Genomic DNA, 13,779 nt, shown 5'->3' on the forward strand with positions numbered 1-13,779 from the left:
ACAAATAACATAACTAGGAATTAATATTATTCTATTTATTTACCTAGATCTAGTAACTCTTATTCCCATTGGATAAACTTCACTTTAAAAAATAAAAACATAAAATAAAATAAAAACAAAATTAATAAGAAAATTATCACTGTAACATTATTATAATAATAATATAATATTATTTATTATATATTAATTCCCTTCTATTACTAATCATTATTAACTTTTTACTTATAATAACACATGATAATTATTATAATAATATTAGTTTTAACATTTTAATTTAATTAAACAATTTGAATAGTCAAATCTAGTCGTTTCTGGGTCTATTATAGTTGTTGGTCTAGTCTGGCCTAATATGGTCATTTCTTTAGTCAAACCTAGCCATTGGATGATCTGCTCTCCCTATTTAATATGTAGCCATGATCTGACTCTTCAACTTGTCCTGACGATGAACCACACTGGTTGGTTCGAAACGCGTCGACAAATGTTTTTTCATGTGATTTATGCCGAAACACTTTTCTCATAAACATGAAAATGAAGATTAAAAAATTAAGGCAAAAGTAAAAAAAAACAAAACAAAAACATTCAAATTAAATAAAAACTCTTATAATAAAAATATAAAATATACAAAAAAAAGGCAAAAAAACAACTAAAAACCAAAAATAATAATTAAAATTTTAAAAAACATTAAAAAAAACACATAATTTAATATATATATATATATAGATAATTTATGAACATTAAAAAAATATGGCATCGGAAAATATATATATATATATCTATATATATATATATATATATATAATTAAAAAAAACACATAAAAAAAATTATACAGATTAAAATTAAAAATATGTGTATGGGCTTGGCAAGTCGATTCCAAGAATCGACCTGCCAAGCCCAGGCTACACGCAGCCAAGGCCGCCCAACCAAGCGGCCGAGCAGCCTTGGGTTGGTCGACCGAGCAACCCTGGGTTGGTCAGTCACTTCCTGGAATTAGCCGAGCAACCCTGGGTTGGCTAGCCCAGCGGCCCAAGGCTTGGCAGGTCAATTCTAAGAATCGGCCTTAAGCCCAGGTCGATCCTTGGAATCGGCTTGCCAAGCTTGGGCGCATTTTTTTTAATTTTTTTTATCTTAATCTTAAAAAGAAAATAAATGAATAAATAAATTAAAATTATGTGTTTTTTGTGTTTTTATATTTGTTTTTGTTTTTTTTGTGTTTATTTTTTATGTTTTATATAGATATTTTAAAAAAATTGAATGTTTTTTTTGTTTTTTAGTTTTTTTTTTAATTATTAATTTTATTTTTTTTTACTTTTGAGTTATTTTAAAAAAAAAATTAGTGTTTTTACATTTTTGTATTTATTTTTTTATAGCTTTTTAATTATTTTTTTTTTATATTTTGAGTTAATTTTTTAATTTATGTGTTTTAAAATTTTTGTTTTTTTTAGTTTTTCTCATCTTTTATTTATTTTGTTTTAAATATTTGTTTACATATTCATTATGTTCATTTATGTTTTTTGTTATGTTTTTTTTGGGTTTTATATATATTTTTTATATATGTTTTTAATGTTAATATTTTTTCCTTCATTATGTTTTTGTTATGTTTTTAATTTTTTTTAATTATGTTTATGTTTTTGTGTTTTTCTTTTAAATTGTTCTTTATTTTTTATTTATGTTTTATTTGTATTTGTTTTTTTTTATTATTATTTAATTTGAATGTTTTTTTGTTTTTAGATTTTTTTGTTTTGAATTACCTAAACTTAGTTCAATTTTGGCGCTTTTTTTTTTTTTTATATTTGTTTAATTTTTTATAGTTTATTTATATTTTTGTTTTTATTCTTTAATGTTTTATTTTTTATGTTTTTTTTTTTTATTATTTGTTATGTTTGATTTATTTTTATGTATATTTTTATATGTGTGTTTTTGTTTACCATGTTTTTATAATTGTTTTTATTGTTTTACTATTTACTTGTAATTTTACTTATTAAAAAATTTTTGTTTATTTTTTTCAAAGTTTATTTTATTTATTTATTTTTTTAGGTAAAGTGTGTTTCTTGTGTTTTTTAATATTTTTCATTTTTATTATTTTATTTTTCCCTACATCGTCTGTGTCGATCCTTGTCTAATAACCCAATCTCGTTATGTCTCAATTTGATTGTTGATTTTAAAGTTTTTGTTATAAGCGATCGAGTCTGCCCTCACAATGTGTCAATTTCATAGTTGGTATTTAAGTTTTCATTACAATGGATCGGTTTTGCTTACATTGTGTGTAAATTTCTTTCTTTCTTTCTTTGTTGTGTGTAAATTTGATGGTTGACTTAAAAAATTTGTTGCGATGTGTCAAGTTGTCCTAGGCTAAGATTTTAAAGTCGTCATATTTTTAACATTTAAAAAGAAATTACTCCTCGTACAATGGCTCTTTCATTCATCTATTCATTTTTATATGCTTTTTAGGCATTAATTTTTTCCATAATGTCATAGTTGAAAATTTGTCAAAATTTTAAGATTTTTTGACATTCCAATATTCGAGCATAGACATTTTTCGTTTGTAGGTTGTTTTTCATGTTTTTTTGGGGTTTCTTGGCTAGAGTTCTCGTTTTGATTGTATATTACTTGTTTCAAAGTTTACGTTGTTTTCATTAATATCATATAACTGAAATATGCTTACAAACACAAATGGAAATAATCTAGCTCGGGCGATGGTAGCTTATCTCTGAGAGGAGATGTGGCAGCTACATGCATCTGAACTATGTTACAATGAGGCTCAAAGGCCTATTTATTATTAAGAAATAATGGAAAACCCTAAACATCCAAAAACCTAACCCTAGGAGATGAAGCTCCAAAATTGTGGGCCTTATTTAGGTAAATTGGTACATAAACTTCCCAAGGTCGTAACTTTGGCATACGATCTTCATTTGGCTATGATAATACCTCGTTTCAAAGATATCAAAGAGGAGGCTTAAAAAATTAATGCAAATTGGTTTGTGTCTTTTCCAATCTCTTTGTTTTTCCTAAAAACGTCTTTTAGTCCCTCAAAACGGCTTCAAAAGTTTAGGACTTGAAAAAATGCCAAAAATAGTAATTTGTGCTACAATTACGGAAACTGAAAAGAAACAATGGTGGGGGGTCCAAGAGGAATAGGTGTATGGCCACCAATATCCACCTAGATCATTCCTTCCCCCTTAAAAAGCAATGGTCCCCATTGCGTTGAGTGCCTCCATGAGATGAGGAAACTTCTGCTGAACTTGGTCCCTAGTGAGCAACTTGCCTTGGTGCAGGAGTTGGCCAGCTTTAACAACCCGATACAGTTGGATCTTCTGCTGGCGATTGCTTTTGATCTACATGTCCATGATCCGATTAGTAGTGGCATGTTCCATGCAATTTGGGTTTAACGATATTGGTGTGATTTTTTCTACAATGTCAGATGTGTCGAGCAATGGTGGAAAGTATGGTCGAAGGTGATCTACATTGAACACTGGGTGCAGACCAAGGAATGGTGGAATATTGAGCTCAAAGGAATTATCCCCTACATCCTTGGTGATGGTGTATGGCCCATATCGGAGCGAGTGAAGCTTATGGTGGGGTCCAGTGAGGCACTCCTTCTGCAAATGTAGCCAAACTTTGTCGCTCACCTGGAACTTGTGTGGAACCCAATGTTGATCATGACGTTGCTTGTACTTAGCATTGGCTTTATCCAATATATAATAGACCTGTTGGCAGATGTGTTGAATGCACTCAATGAAGTTGTTAGCCATGTCGGCTTCGGACTGAACGTGAATTGAATTTGCTTGGGTAGCTGCAAATGGTATGGCCACATCAATGGGACATAATGGCCAAAATCCCAACCCTACCTGAAAGGGGTTGTAGCACGTTGAGCTATGGAGAGCCTTATTGTAGCTGTGTTGGACATAGGGGAGGCTTTCATCCCATGTACATGGATGCTTTGAGTTATACATGCGCAAAATGTTGATGATCATCATGTTGACGACCTCTATTTGGCCATCAGTTTGGGGATGGAAGGTCGTGGACTTAGTAAGGTTGGTATCCAACATCGGCCATAGACTTGAACAAAATGCACTTAGGAATATGTTGTCCCGATCTAAGACAATGGACTGTGGGATCCCAAAGTGTACCTACACTTGCTCAAAGAAGAGCTTAGCAGTGGCCTCTGTTGTGATAATCTTCGTAAAGACTGCCATAATGCCAATCTTAGAGAATTTTTCGATGACCACAAAACACAGTCATTGCGTGTTTATAAGAAGGAAAGCCCGACATGTAATCCATGGATATGGATTTCCAAGGTCGATTAGGAGTAGGAAGATGAGTATATAGGCCTTTCTTCTTTTACGTTTAGTTTGGCAATGGCACAGAAAGTGCAGGATTTAATGTACCTCCCAACATCCTGACGAAGGTTCGACCAATAAAAATACTTCTGCAATATTGCCATTGTTTTCTCTACTCCGAATTGTCCAGGGACCCGTCTGTAGTGCACCTCCCAAATCATCTTGGCATGCTCACTTAAAGGAACATAGATGTGTCCCAAGTGGCATAAAAGTGCATCCTCGATGTGAAATTTTGGAACTTTCTTACCTTCCAAGAGTATCTGGTATGTGTTTCCAAATTATGGATCGCTCTTGTAAATATGCGGCCACCCTGATGTCTCAGGCCCACAAGAGTCGAGCACAGTGATCAGTGTCATGACTGGTGGTCAGTTGAGGTAGTCTACAACACTAATGGTGTTTCTCTTCTTGTACTTAATGTTCAAATGGATTTGTTGCAAGTATGTGGACCATTTCTTATGGCGATCGTTCTGCAACTTCCGTTGTGTTTGTATGAACTGTAGGGGTCGGTGGTCCGTGTGGATGACCTTTTCCTTCCCCGTAATGTAATGCTTCCATTGATGGTAAGCCTGCACAATGAAATACATTTCTTTTTCATAGGTGGGATACTTTCGCACTGTGTCTGAAAGTGTCTCACTGCAGTAAGCCACTAGATGCCCCTATTGAGTAAGAACTGCACCAATAGCATAGTCGAAGGCATCTATCTCAATCTCAAATGGTTGTTGCAGGTCTGGTAATGTGAGCACTGGTGCAGAGCAAAGGCGTTGCTTCAACTTAACAAGCGCTTCTATTGGGTTTCGTATCAAAGAACATTTCTTTTGCTCTTCCCTTGGTGACTTGACTTAAAGGCCAAGTGATATGAGAGAACCCCAACACAAACCTGCGGTAGAAATTGGCAAGGTCCAGAAAGTTGCAGAGCTCTGTTAGAGTGGTTGGGGTTGGCCAATCCCGAATGACTTGTATCTTGGCTGGGTTAACATGCACACCCTTCTCATCAATGATGTACCCTAGATATTGAACATGGTTCATGCCAAAAGTGCATTTCTCCATATTGGCACACAACTTGTGTTGTCGCAGGGATTGAAGTACCTGTCGAATATGGTGGAGGTGTTGTTCCCAACTTTGGTTGAAGATCAAGATGTCATCTAAATACACCACCGTGAATGCAGGTGAAGGTTCACAAGATGTCTTCCATCAACCTCATGAAAGTTGCAGGGGCATTCGTCAACCCAAAAGGCATGACCAACCATTTGAAAAGACCCTCCTTGGATTTGAAGGTGGTCTTCCAGAGATCAGAGAGTTCGATAGGCACATGGCAATAACTAGACTTTAAGTGAATCTTGCTGAAATATATGGCCCCCTTGAGTTGTTCTAGAAGGTCATCAATCTGCGGGATTGGGTACCTATTCCAAAAATTGATCATGTTCAGCGCTCAATAGTCAATACAGAGTCTCCAGGTCCTGTCCTTCTTCTGTACCAATACAATGGGGCTCCCACAAGGTGATGAGGTTGGCCTGGTGTGTTATTTCTACAATAGCTCCTAAATCGTCCTCTTGATCTCATCGTTCTCCAGAAAAGAGCATCAATAGATCGCTCCATTGGGTAGTGACACGCCTGGGGTCAAATTGATGGAGCGCTTGACCTAACCGTGCAGAGGAGCCCTATTTGGAAGTCATGGCCACAATATTCCTCTTGCCCTCAGGGCGAATCATAAGGAAACAAATTTCCTGGTATGTGAAATGATCGTACTGCATTTCTTTGGAGAGATAAAAGATATGGCGGTAGGTGGGGTTATCTCTGGTATCTTGTACAACTTGTTTCCCAAAGTAATAATCATAAAGCAAGGTCTAGACTCATTTATAGCATGTCGCTTCCACAAGTATGGTTGTCCTAATAATACATCACAAACTTCAAGAGGGGAAAAATCACACAATGCCTCATCCATGAAGGGATTGATGTTGAGGGAACTTGGCATTGCTGGCTGACATAGAGATCCCGTCCTTGGTGAAGCCACTAGATGGTGTACGGTTACGGATGTGTTGTAGTTGGTATACCTAGACACTTCACAATCTCTACTGAAATGAGGTTCTTTTGGATCCCGTTGTTGACAATGAACTATAGTGAAGAACCCTTCACCCACATATGTGAGTGGAAGAGTTGTTCCCCCTCCTCTAAATCTTTAGGCTCATTATTCTGGATCATGGTGGTGTCCATGGTGGAACTGGGCTTCACATCAATGATCTACTTCCCTTTGTCATTCCCCTTGTCGATCTTTGACTTAGAGTCATAACATGTGTCTGATTTGAAAGCCTTCAACTTGACCACCAATGACTTCCTGGTGGGTTCGAGTATTGTAGCAATAATGCTACAACTCCTGGAGCTTCCTATCTCTAATTTTATCAACCCGGTAGTTCGTAACAAACTTGGAAGCGACATTGTTGTATGCACAAGTACTAGCTCTTGGCGCAGCTGTCACTTGGTCAGCTGGCACAAGTCCGCTAGGGCTCAAGCCAACTTCTATATGTTCTCAGAAGAAGCTTTCTAAATTATGGACGAAGGCTATCTCAAAGGAAATTAACCTACTTTGCAATAATGAACTGAGAGCCAACAAAACAGGGAAACCCTAGTAAACCCTAATCTGACTAGTCTAATCTCTATGATGCAATGGTAGGAGTGCAAACTTCTAGAAATGATGCCATTACTTCTAGTGATATGAGATGCATGAATTTAAGCTACTTCTACTGAAAAGAACATTGTTTTTGTATTTTTGTTTAAGTGGTTGGAGTTATTATGATTTTGTTTCTTATTAGGGTTTGACTGTGCAGGGGTAGTTCGAAGGGAAAGAAAGCTTGGGAAAGGTCAGGAGGGCTAGGAGAGGTTCCAGGGGATCCCTAACATTATTCCACAGAAGTCCACAATGTTCAGGTGCTCGGTAACCGAGTTTGCAGGCTTCTACAGGATGTCTGCAGGGGATCCTACAGGAAGCTCGGGATTTCTACAAGATGTTTTGAAATGCGATTTTGGAGTATGGATGGAGGGAAAAAGATGGAGGAATGAGTATGGAGGTGAAATAGGGGTGTGAAGAGGTCTAGGACTTGGTGGATGAGGCTAAGGAGCGATTGGATTTGTTCAAGGATGGAGGAAGTGATGATGCACAAGAATGTAGGAATTAGGGCAAGGTGGGGAAAGTATGGCAAATGAAGGGTACGAATCATGGACTAAGGGTTGGAGCAGATTATCTGATGGATTATGGGTAGATAGAGAAGGATAACATGTGCTCTGCAAGTTATGTTTCCAACTGAACCAACAAAGAGATGCAAGAAAACAAAGATCTAGTTATGCTACCCTAATATGATCTAGCTAACAGTAACAAGAATGGACAGCAGCTTTATTTGCAAGGAAATCATGTATATTAACTGTGCAATGAATCATTCAAAGATCTGAACATGTAACCAACTTCTACAAATGAAAACCAAACACTAATGATTGCATGGCAAAGCAAAGTCAGTGCTTTTGTGGGCAGCAAAGTCATCCTAGTCACAACTCCTGATCCCACTAAGGGAGAGGTGAAACCACAGATGTTTGTTGGCCCTTTTCTTGAAGCTTTTTCTGTTAACAACCTATCAACTAAATCTGAGCATGAAAAACTATTTTACACATAAAAAACAAACTAAATAACAAAACAAGAGTTAGATCTAAATAGCAGATTTTATTCTAAGAATGCAGCAAAAACACATAAAGATAATCAAAGGAGGTATTGGGCGCTTGAGATGGGCCCAACCCCAAGAGCTACAACCTCCCAAGAGAGATTTAGATCTGGTGCAAAGCTGGATTCATCTTTATTGATCAAGAAATGAAGAGTTACATCAAAATTGTCCACAAGAAGGACTTGAAAATGAGCTGAAAGCAAAGCTAATCTATTGCATAAAAATCGAACTACAAACTAGCTAACTAATGGCTGCAAAATGACTAACCACTAGCTACTATCTACTGGCTAACTAGCTAACATCCACTAGCTAACAAAAATGACTAACTGGCTAACCAAAATGAGGCCCTAAGCCTTCTTATTTATACAAATTGAGGACCCAATAGTCCTCCTAAACTTCAGGGACTCGGCTGCCCAAAACTTGGAGTTAACAGCAGTCCTACTTGACTTGCTTGGCTGCCCTTGTGTTGATTGATTCGGTGGCCCTTGAACTCCGAGCTGATGGTGGAGAATTCAAGGTAAGGGCCCATAAATGAAGGGGACACCTTCCTACAAATCCTCTAGCTTGTTCTCCCACGAATTTCGCTGCCAAGTGCTCATTAAGACCTTCAATTTTGTCTCCAAGTTGACCAAAAAGGCTACACAAAGCACCCATTAGACTTGTTGGCATAATGACTAACCAAATTCACTCTATTAACATAAATATAATCAAAAACATGCAATAAACTAATGAGAATGGTGGATTAAGTCAAATTAGGAGATTGAATGAGCCCAAATAATTGTCCATTTTTGGGGCTCATCGCTGCCTGGCCCGACACTCACTTGTGTTGTGAGTGGATCTCTTATGTAACTCACACCATTTTCCCGCGTCCTTCTTCATCTTCAGGGTGTTGTTATTTACTCTTTGCTTTTGGGGGCATCTTTCTCTTGATTTGGAGTCACAGATCCAAAGTATCATTTCTTCTATTTAAAATTTTTCTCAATCTTGACACTGTATCAGTATGTCGTGCCAAGCGAGGAGATGTCCAGGAACTCCATCTCATTCTTTATGTATCTATGTAGACATCCATAGTACTTGAGTACCAAATGTCTCTCAGAATCCTTTATACCTAACTTCATGCAAAGAGTATGAAAGACATTGGTGAACTCTAACACGTCTTTGTCCCTTCCTTGTCGTAGCATGGTCCATTTTATGTATTTATCCTCATAGCTCCCGACAGGGTAGTACTGCTACTTGATGGTGTCCCGGAATGAATCCCAAGGGGGAGCGACTGAAAATAGTGAGGGTGTACTTTCATCCTTCTTCTCACAGTAGGTTTCCCACCAGTCCTTGATGTGGGGGTGACTTTGAGAAGTGAAAAAGTAATCTTTCCCCAACTAGAAAAATCATTAACAGAAAAATATCCTTCTGGCATATTTAACCATTTATCTACGACGTTTGCATCTATCTGACCTTCAAATATGGGGATGTCGAAGTTAACATGTACCTTAACAGGTGTGTTTCTTCCAGAGTGGTTGTTCGAAGAAGATGTGTCACCTTTGGGTAGCCGCTGAAGGATCTCAACAAAGTTGTCCATCATCGCATTTCTCTGTCACTCGAGGGATTCCTTGAGCAATATTTTGGAAGGATCTCCTTCCCCCTCGTATTTCTTCTCTTCCACAATGGGAGGCCGTCAAGACTTGTGAGGTTGGTCTTGCAAAGGTTCGACCAGTTTGATCCATAACTCCTTATATCCCGACCTCGTTGGGGACATGCAAAGAAAAACAGAGAAAGAGAAGACTGCTCTGATACCACTGATACGAACTTAAATAGGAACACAAGAAATCACAAATATAACTATAAATATAGAGATGCAGAATAAATAACACTTCATTTCATTAATATCAAATAACTGAAATATGCTTACAAACAGAAATGGAAATAAACTAGCTCGGGTGATGGTAGCTTATCTCTGAGAAAAAATGTGGCGGCTACATGCCTCTGAACTATGTTATACTGAGGCTCAAAGGCCTGTTTATTATTGAGAAACAATGGAAAACCCTAAACATCCAAAAACCTAACCCAAGGAGATGAAGCGCCAAAACTATGGGCCCCGTTTGGGTAAATTGGTACATCAACTTCCCGACATCGTAAGTTTAGCATGCGATCTCTGTTTGGTTATCATAATACCTCATTTTGAAGATCTCAAGAGGAACCTAAAAACAATCTCACACATCAATTTGGGACTTTTCTGATCTCTCCATTTTCCCTAAAAACTTCTTTTAGTCCCTCAGAAAGGCTCTGAAAGTATAGGACCTGAAAAACTACCAAAAATAGTAAGTTGTGCTACTGTAATTAAGGAAATTAAACAGAAACAAAGGTGGGGGTGCAAGTGGAATAGGCAGGTGGCCACCAATATCCACCTGGATCAAAGCAAGACATTGTAATTGATTCTCTTTCTCATCTAAATTATTGCAAAGCAACGGAGGGGTTTTTCCAAGTTGGTTTCCCCTGTAAAATCATTTCATTCCTTGTGTTTTGATGGTTGCATGTTATTTCATGTGTTTTCCTTTCCATAAAATAGTAGAAGAAATTTACGTCTCGTGATTTCAATTCAATTTCATTAGCAATAGCAAATTTCTTGCAATTTCTACATAAAATATGGAGACTAATAAGTGATAATTGAATAAATTAAACCACATACCACTGATGCATAGTTTTTATTTTATTGTCATAGCTAATGCCATCTTAGATATGAAGCATGTGGCTGCAAATTTTGAAAGTAAAATTGCAAAAGTAGATTTTGTTATTTAATTGTTGAACTCTACTTAAAATGATATGTTGAAGACTATGAGACTCCCAATCACATCTAAAGTCATTCTTCCTATCTTATCAATTAGAAAAAAGGTGAATACAATGGGTGACATGGAGAAGGAAATAACTCAAATTAGGAAAGAGATAGAGGAATTCAAAACAGAATGGGGATATATGCATATATTTGGTCTACCCAACTTCTTAACACAAGTTGATTGTTTAGTGTAAAATAAGTAATTTGCAAATTCTTTGAAAAAGTGTTAAGAAGATCAGGAATATATTCCAAAATCAAAGGGAGATTCATTTTCAGTTGAAATAGTGGTTAAAACACTATGCAGTGAATTTAATGTATTCATATTGTTAAACAAATTGTGTAATATCCCTCAACCTAAGGACTTCATTGTAATTACATGTGTATAAGTTTAATTTTGATTTACTTTGCTACATTAGGAGACAAACAAATATTTAACTATCAGTAATTTTACTGATAATAACATATGTACAGTTATAGTTTTCTTGGTAATATCAACAATTTGGAAAAAGTGGAGAGAAATTAGGAGCAAATGATACAGTAATTTCGCAGTACAGACAAGTACAAATAATATATATTTACATGAATAGTTTGTGCCTATAACTAGAATTATAGAGTACTAAAATCAAGAATTGTAGGTTAACATAAAGATTTTAGACCTAAGTCGTGTGGTATTAAACATAAACACAATCAGAGTTAAGGAGTAAGAAAGATATTTTTTTGTTAACAAATATCATGCAGATGCAAATTTGGATAGAAGACAAAAAAATAATTTTAATAAGAAACAGAACAAAAATTCACAAACATGGAGATCTCTCTTGAACAAATCCTTTCAAATGTAGAGACACACATATATAAAAGAATATTCAAGTCGAATATGGACCTAATTCAAAGAGGTCCATCTTTTAAAACATTTCTACCTAACTTTGTTAGCTTGAACACGACCTTGGTACCAATTAAAAAAAATGAGAGGGAATTCTAGAGTTCCACAGCCAAAAATATATAACAGGAAAGTCATTAAGACAATAAACATTTTCTGACAGAATTTGTCATATATATGGGAACCCGAATAATTCCAACCTCGAGAGGAAACAAAACGAATTTGTGAATTTAATAAATGAGAAATCTACAAAATATCTCCAGGAGTCGTTCAAAACCCCGAGGTAGGAAATACCTGGAAAGAAGTACAAGCAACATTATGGTAGTTAATATGAAAGCTTATTTTATAGTAATTAAGAATTAAAAGTTCAATAATAGGAGGTTTGTTTGATTGAGAAATAAGGTATTAGCTTGTTGGGTTCCCATCTGACAAAAGAGAAATCAATAAATAAGAATTGTAGTGAAGGAATAGGAAAAGGTGTCGGGTAAGAGAGGGTTCCATAACAATTAAATGAAAAATGTATGCATTAAACCCTAAATAAGGTAGAAATTGGGAACATTTATTACAAACAGAATGAATCCTTTGGAAAATATCTTCATAAACTTTAATAAAAATATTTTTTACAATACTCTATAAAATTTACATTTTAAATTGATAAAAAAAATAAAATAACCCTTTTTTCATAACCCAAGACCTTAGGTTTAGATACAAGAAGGAAACTACCTGTAATTTACCAAATACATATATAGTGGGGAAAGAAATATAAAACTAGGGTATTAATTCGTTATGTTGTCGCAGACATGAGTGTGCATTCATTGAATAAAGAATGAAAAAATATATATCGTAGATATGTACACACAAAGAATCCCTTTATGGTAGTGGATCTAGCATGACAAATAAAGAGGGAAAATTCCCTTGAAAAACCCTAACAACAGAAGCAAAATATTTTGGCATATAGCCGATTGGATTAGAATGCCGAATTTGAATTGTTTTTTTAGAGTAAGAGTTAAAAACCTCGTTCCTACATTTGATACTTAATTTACATCTACACTCTATTCTCTTCAGAAAGAGTAAGAGGGAAATACATACAAGAGTATGACGAGAATAAATTAATTACTTTAAAGGCATTTTCCACGAGGTTTTTGAAATTTAGGTTAATTTTTGGAGGCAGGGAACGATTGGGCTCTACAATCTAAACTAGGGTTCTGCATCAGGGTTTTGTCGTTGGTCGCCATGGTGGGACACGGAGGAGGGATTTATGCTCCCTCCTACAGTCAAGTAGTTGCAGACAGAAGCAAGGGAGCTAGATTGCATCGCTTCAAGAAACCAATGGAGGTGGCAACAGAGGCTATTAACACAGAAAAATTGGAAAATATTAGACCTCATGGACAAGAAGGGAATCATGAGGAAGCTAGTAGGGAGAGGAGGATAGGGGGTAGTAGTCAGAAAATTGCTCCTATGAGTACAACAGGGGTCTGTAAACCCAAGTCAACCATTATTCCTCAGTTCATTTCAAGTGACCCAGCGCTACAAGTTCATAGAGATCACATGGCGAAATACGCGGTTATATGCAAATTTATAGGGATTTGGCCAACAAAGAGGGCTTTGCAAGCATGGATAAGGAACCCCTAGAAACCAAAGGGGGAAATAAACCTTCACCTAAGGTCCAAGGGCTTCTTTATGGTGGTGTTCACAACCTTAAAGGATAAAGACAGAGTGTTCGAGGGAGGACCCTATTTTTACGTTGCTGCAAGCCTTTACATGCAACCATGGATGATGAACTTTGTCCCAAAATGAGAAACTTTCACATCGGTACCAGTATGGATAAGACTTTGCTCCCTTCCTTTAGATTATTGGCTATCAGAGTCTCTAAAGTCTATCGGCAACAAGCTAGGACATTTTATAAATATCTCAGATGCGACTCTAAAAGGAAAATACACATCCTTCGCCCAGATATGTGTGGAAATGGACTTATCAAGGGCACTTCCGGACGCGATCATTTTAGAAGTGTATGATGAATAATGGGTGCAGTC

General features: G+C 36.2%; 1 pseudogene; it reads left to right on the forward strand.

The window, feature by feature from the left end:
- Positions 1–12,979: 12,979 nt before the first annotated feature.
- Positions 12,980–13,779, forward strand: part of LOC149144399 (ubiquitin-conjugating enzyme E2 22-like) — a 56,333-nt pseudogene continuing 55,533 nt past the window's right edge.

Source organism: Pinus tabuliformis, chromosome X, assembly GCF_031772625.1.
Source record: "Pinus tabuliformis cultivar Carrire ecotype Pingquan chromosome X, CPIR1, whole genome shotgun sequence".
Classification (NCBI taxonomy): Eukaryota; Viridiplantae; Streptophyta; class Pinopsida; order Pinales; family Pinaceae; genus Pinus; species Pinus tabuliformis.